We start from the raw sequence: 7,122 nt of genomic DNA on the forward strand, positions 1-7,122 counted from the left end.
ACAATATAACAAGGGAACATACTGGATTCCATAATCTTTTCCACTGAGAAAGTCAGTTTTCTTTGGTCTGTGCTTCAGTTTGTTTTTTTCAGTTGTGTTCTTGATTTTGGTCATGTGTTGAGATGTCCCCCTATCAGTCACTTCGGGTTTACGTTGATCATCCACAGCTGTTTTCATTTCTGTCAATTAACCTCAGTGTATACAAGTGTCTGGTTTTCTGTTCTTCAGGGTCAGGTCATCTGCTCTGTTTTGCCACCTTTTTAGCCGCCTTTACACTGCATTGTTCAAGTGACCCAATTCCGATATTTTCCGCTCATTTGGCACAGATCGGATATGATCGGTGAATGTGTAAGCAGGACAAAAGCGCGTGGATTCTGTTTTTCTCAGATCGGATACAGGCCTCTCTCATATGTGGAAATAAATCGGAAACAAATCGGATACGTGCATTTGCGTGTGCCATGTAAGCAGACATATCGGATATTCCCCGGAAAATGCGAGTCTTACGTCAGTGAGTGACGTCATCTCACATGACCACATGAGTAATTACAAGAGCGATGGAGGACGAAGGCTACACACAGTGGAGCAATGCGGAGGTGTCATGCCTCTTAAGTCTGTGGGGCGACGAGACAGTGCAGGCGAAATTGCAGGGATGTTATCGAAACAAATCCTTGTATGAAGACATTTCAAGAGATATGGGGAAGCACGGGTTTAAGCGCTCGTGGCTACAGTGCCAGCGTAAGATCAAAAGCTTGAAATCCAAATACAAATCGGTAAAAGACCACAATAATAAGAGTGGAAATAGCCGTGCAACATTCCCATTCTATGATCAAATGGAAGGCATTTTGGGTGACAGGCCAAGTTGCCGACCACCCGAATTACTGGATTCCCTCAGAGATGATGACGATGTGCCGTCATCGCTGGACTGTGAACAGCCGGAGTGTGAGAACAGTAACAGTACAGGTAAGGGCAAACGGGATTTATTTTAAATCTTCGTTTATGTTGTTAATGTTATTCCATTGCATTTATAATAGTCCAGCAATTTAAAGTTGTCTCAGTATTGGACAGATTAGAAGAATATTTAAGCGATTAAAATATTACAGCTACCATCATTCATAACAAAGTATGATTGATAGTTAACAGGTACTTATAGTTCGAAGAATGCTTCAATATTATATAATAAACTATAGGCTATTACTTTCGTTTTGTATATTCCATTTCTATTTTTATTATCATAGACTCATGACAAATGTGATCAGTCATACTTATTAAGAGTAATCTCTGATATATTGAGTTCACATCAGCCCCTTTTTGTAATTTTAAATGTCATCATTGTTCAAACAGATGACCCCCCTGACACGCCACAGGCCACCTCAAGTGAGACCAGTTCTTCATATGAGAGAGCCACAACCAGCATGTGCACCACAGAAGGACCTACAAGAGCCTCAACACCAACACCTCCGGACCGTAGTACACCAGGTATAATAAATAATCATTTGTATAACCGTAATTCCAATATTTGTCTTTTACAAGTAGGTCATTTCATTTTCATTCACAGTGTGATGTACTTATTTTATTTACATAAAAATCTATATTACAGCAATACAGCTATAATGTTATTGGGCAACACTCATAATGTAGTAATTGATAAAGCACTCTACAAACAAATAGCACATTATGTAAAACATTTGTCATTTTACAGGTGCACCTACCACACGTCGAAAGCGTAAGAATAAGCTAGAATCCACAATGGATGTTTTTTCTAAGACAATCAAAGAAGCCCTGTCTCAGGCAGATGACACAGAGCTACAGCTGAAACTGCAAGCGGCCCAGCACGCCCACGAAATGAAGATGATGACAATGTTCACACAATTTCTTGCAGGAAGACAATCGTACCAGCCACCACCTCACCCAGGCCAGGCCACAGGTTCAAGCTATTTCTCAGATCAGGTTCACCCACATAGGTTCAGTCAGACTTTTTCACACCCAGGTCCCTTTACTCAGGATCACACACGCCCACGTTTGACCCAAAATGATGGTCCCCCCTTTTACCAGGATTGTGTTTCTGCTGGTCCCTCTCACTATTCCCACCCTCCATTCATTTCAGATAATCATTCACCACTCCTACCTCCTGTAATGCCACCTCCAAATATCTTGACCACCCTTCAACCTCCACCCTCTCAACAGGGCCGCATCAGCTCTAAGCCTGTCAGTTCCCCCAATCCAAAGTTACCGGAGTTGAAATTTACATCACTCCTGCCTTCAGAGGATGACTAGTTGTTTTGAAGTCATCTTGTACTTATTTTCTAGTTTTTGATTATTCTGGATTATGTTATACGTTGTTTACAGAATGTAAAGTACAGACTGAATTATAGTCCTAATGTATTTATTTTTTGGAAGAGCATTGTTATTCTTATTGCTATGTGAGTAAAATGTTTAATATATGCACAGACTGGAAAATGTTACTTTTATTTGAACAACAGTGAAATAAAAACCAGTACAGCATTAGGAATGTCTTTTTATCTTTTATTAAATTGTTTACATTTATTCCTGAGCAAAATATTGGGTCAGTGCCTCCCTGATTTTCAGGGGCTGGATATGGATGTCTCCAATGCCCAATGGGTCAACATCACCTGGTGGTACATCAGGAAGTCCAGCTGCACTAGGATCTTCACTGTAGGCTTCATTGTGTTTCTCACAGATGTTATGCAGGGTGCAGCATGCAGAGATAACTGTGGGGACCAGTGATATGTCCACATCAAGACGTTTTGACAGGCACCTCCAACGACCTTTCAGTCTTCCAAATGCACACTCCGCCATCATTCTGGCCCCGCTTAGTCTGTTGTTAAATTGACGCTGCTGTTCATTCAGATTCCCAGTTTCCGGGTACCCCTTCATTAGCCAGGACCGAAGTGGGTAGGCTGGATCCCCCAACAGCATGATAGGCACTTGTGTGCCCTGGATCTCCTCAGTGGTCTGTGATCATGGAAAAAACAAATTACATTTGCTGAAGAGAGATTCTGTGATAATGACATTACTGTGCAAATCAAGGTGAATGTTTGTAGTTACATTATTGTGCGTCTATATCATTGATCCATATTTCATGACAATAACCTTCAGCACTAATTAATACATATGTTTGTAGATAAAGCGGGGATAGTTAAGTGATGTGTATGGAGATAACTTTCTATACTATGTATGCTTTGCACACAATGAAGAATGAATTAGAGTTAAAGAGAAACACAACTCACGTTTGGAAAGAGGACTCCGCTTTCTGCCTTCTCGTACATCTCAGAATTACGAAGAACCCTGGAGTCGTGAACACTTCCTGGCCATCCGATGTTGATATTTTTGAAACTATTCTGGTGGAGGTATTAATTGTAGATTAAAAAAGAGAAATACACAATATCTGAGTGAAGACAGTGACAGATACAAATGGAAAACAACACATAATAACAGAATAACATGGCAAAAGGCATAGCAACAACAAGGAAAGAAAATCAATATGCATTATATATGTACTCACCAGTATTTGTGGTCCACAACTGCTTGCAAGATCACAGAATGCCATCCCTTGCGATTAAAGTAATCTGCATGGTTCTCATGGGGAGCGATGACTGGAATATGACTCCCGTCAATAGCCCCAGCACACTGAGGGAAGCCCCATCGATTCTTAAATCCTAGGAGTACGGTTTGGAGCTCCTCACCTTCTGGCAGCTTGATGTACTCACGCATCATCTCATGTCGTACGGCATGGCAAAACTCCCGGACTATTAGGCACACTGATGCATCACTTATACCAAACAGATGTGCCAGTGTTCGATAACCCGCTACTGTCGCGAGCCACCATAGTCCAACTCCAACACGCTTCTGCACTGGGATTGCCTGGCGAAATGTCGTATCCTCGTAAGAGAGCATTGGTGACAACCGCACAGACAACATCTCAAAGGTTTCTTGTCGCATACGAAAGTTGCCGACCCACAGTTCCTGATCCCAGGTTCCAACAACGCGATCCCACCAGTCTTGAGTCCGTTGATGCATCCAAACCTCCCTTTGAACAGAAGTTGCAGCGATCATCGCTAAATTCGCCCACGCTGCAACGAGGGCTCTCCTCTTTTTTCTCCGACGCCGCACAAGATCAATGATTTGCAGATATCTTTGGCGACTGTTCAAAATGGTATGGAAAGCAAGACACTGTATGGTTCTATTTGCATCGGCATCCATTGTTATTGTCAGTATCTATTGGAGACGTTCTGACCCGGAAAAGGAAATCCGTTGTTTTACTTCCGTTTCCGGGTTATAACGTCTACGTTTGATGGTGTCAGCATTGTATAGTGTAAATGCAAATATCGGATACGGGTCAGTTTTAAAAGATGATGTAAGCGGGTCTTCAAAATAATCGGATATAGTCAGAAAATCGGATATGGGTATCTAGACCTGCAGTGTAAAGGCGGCCTTTGTTTCTCAATGCTTTTCTGTCATACACTGAAAAAAATATAACAGTGGTTTAACTTAAAAAAATTGAAGTAATCTGTCACACCTAATATATTTGCATTGTATCAATGTAAATGAATAATTTAGCCTAACCTATTTTTTTTCATTTCGGTTAAACTGATTCTGTGAGGTGAAGAAAAGCAATTATTTTGAGTTTCTCTAAATCAAAATAAATAAGTTCTGTTTTTTACTCAATGGAAATGTTCTACTTTATCTAACCTGAAAAAAACGACTTGATATAATCCATTTTTTAATCTTTGAGCAATTTACTTTTTAAAGTTGTCTCAGATAAAAATGTCAGGTTCACAATCTAATTAACTGAATTAAGCTTTAGAATTATATATTGATGTACACAGACTCAGAACACATTTCTTCATGTAAACAATATTTATGGTTCCATGAACATATCCACATCCAAATTTACAAACATGACATCTTTAAGATGTATAAACATCAAAACTGTTTCCCAATACCAATACACTTAAGTGAGGGAAAAAAAAAACATTAATTGACACTAACTTAAAGCTGGCTGTTCAGTCTGAAAACTTTTGGCGACACTTTTTTAGGTTGAGTGAATATGTCAGTTCCAAGAACATGAGAAAGGCGGTTGAAATATAGGGCACTTCATTCAGAACCCGTTTTCCATCCATCACTATCTTGATGTCTGTTGGTGGACGGAGAAGATCCTCTCTCCCAGTGAAAAAGATCGCCATGGTTTCAATCTGCGGAGCATCACTGTCCAGACCGTTCTGCAGACATAAAAAAAATTAACATATGACAACTGGCGCGTTGCTCTAAAAGGTATAATTTTGTTTTAGTTAAATAAATAAGCCTCAATGTGTATGCTCACTTTGCTTTATCAATGTTTCGGGATTAGATACATATGCCTGTGACCCCATAACATATTTTTGACTGTTAACGTTAAGCAAAAGTTGTATTCAAAGCAAAGAAAATTTAAAACAGAAATGTCAAATGCAAACTAAATGTTGTAATCATTTTTTTGGCAAAGTTGTGCACAAAGTCTTAGTATTTGTGCACAACTTTATTTTTATGAATATGTTTCTTGTTGGCAGTGATCTTAACCCATACAGTGCCATGTTCCATTTCCTACATCATAAAAGAGTGTCATAGTTGAGAGGTGGATAGCCTTACCTGGTGTTCTTTAATGAGGTGCTCAAAAGATTCACCCAAGTAGATCATCAGAGATTTTAGGATGGCTTCTCCTCTGATGGTAATGTCAACAATCTGAAAAGAAAGCTCGTCATTAGTTAAAAGTTCACTTAACCACACAACTACTCATGTCATACAGACCCTTCATCCAGAACTTCTAAGATGTTGGTGGTCTGCTCTTTCACACGCCCTCCATTGCTCCTGATGACCTCTAGAAGTTTGGTGGAGTGTTTGTCCAACTGTGCAAAAAACTTTGCCTCCAAAGTAATTGTTGTAACTCTCAAGAAGTCTGCATTTATCTGAAAATAAAATCAGAGAACATGGATGATGATGGTCCAGTTTGTAATGTTTTAGGAGTTCAGATCGTCTTGAATAAGTATGGGCACAGTCTTTACATTTCCACGTCGATGAGTAACTGCGGAAAACAAACAGGTGTTTAGGGTGTAGGGAGGGCAATGTTATGATTGGGCCTTCATCACAATTGCATAGGTTGTACAAAAAAAAAAAAAATTACCAAAAGTTAGTCAAAGGCTTCCAGACAGGATGCAGAGCAGAAACTGAAGAGTGTCTTTATGAAAAAATAAATAAAAATAGTCATTACAGATGATTACAGACAGTGAAAATCTCAATGATCATACACGATAATGACAGCCACACAGCTTGGAGTCATTCTCTCTGATTATTTTTATTTTTTGAATGTTGACAACAGGGAAAAACTGGGAAGTGAGCACATATTATCCTAAGGAGATGTCACAGGCTCCTGCAGCCGCTTTTGACATTAAAAATGTGTCTGTGTTGAGTGTTAAGGATCCTGCTGCCGAATCCCATAAACTCTTTTTTTGTTCAATCATTATAAAAAGTTTAATAGGTTTATTATTATTAACCTCCGACAACATACTCTGTCAAGTGACGTAATATTCACGCATGCGTGAACGGTCGGTTCGGGGAGAGCAGTTGTCCCTATTAAATTCAATAAAATATCCGGTTTAACATAACGTAACACGGCGCATAGGTGTTTTCCTGTAGTAAATAACATTCGACAGCAAATACACCACAAACAGCGTTTGATAGCAGTGTTGCATCGATTTGTACTCCCCATTAAAGTAAATTCACCAGTCGCAAAAAATATACAGCATGAGAGCCTCACTGTTAGTGCTAAATGTTGGCTTAACTGCACTAGCTTAACTGCACAGCAGCTAAAGTTGAATTTGCAGCAGAAAGTGTAAAAGCTTAAAATTCTTGGGGAAAACTCAAACCAATGCAAGCTTCGAAAACTATGAGGTGCCGTGTAGGACATTATTCAGAATTAGCATTCATAAACACATGTGAAATCTCTCACACACACTAGTGAAATGCTTGTATATATACAGCTGAAAATGTATTCATTCACATACACATGTGAAATCTCTCACATACACATGTGAAATGCTCTCACACACACTACTGAAAATGCTCTCACAC

General features: G+C 39.5%; 1 long non-coding RNA gene across 1 annotated transcript; it reads right to left on the bottom strand.

Annotated features, from left to right (window-relative positions):
- Positions 1 to 5,131: 5,131 nt before the first annotated feature.
- On the bottom strand, positions 5,132 to 6,219 carry LOC144991095 (uncharacterized). The gene is made up of 4 exons (XR_013654999.1): positions 6,176 to 6,219; positions 5,803 to 5,960; positions 5,644 to 5,736; positions 5,132 to 5,240 (listed from the first exon to the last, which is right to left on the bottom strand). It is a non-coding gene; the product is annotated as an uncharacterized LOC144991095 (long non-coding RNA).
- Between the last annotated feature and the right edge of the window lie 903 nt (positions 6,220 to 7,122).

The sequence above is a fragment of the Oryzias latipes genome, chromosome 3, assembly GCF_053564925.1.
Source record: "Oryzias latipes strain Hd-rR chromosome 3, Olatipes_Hd-rR_3.1".
Lineage (NCBI taxonomy): Eukaryota > Metazoa > Chordata > Actinopteri > Beloniformes > Adrianichthyidae > Oryzias > Oryzias latipes.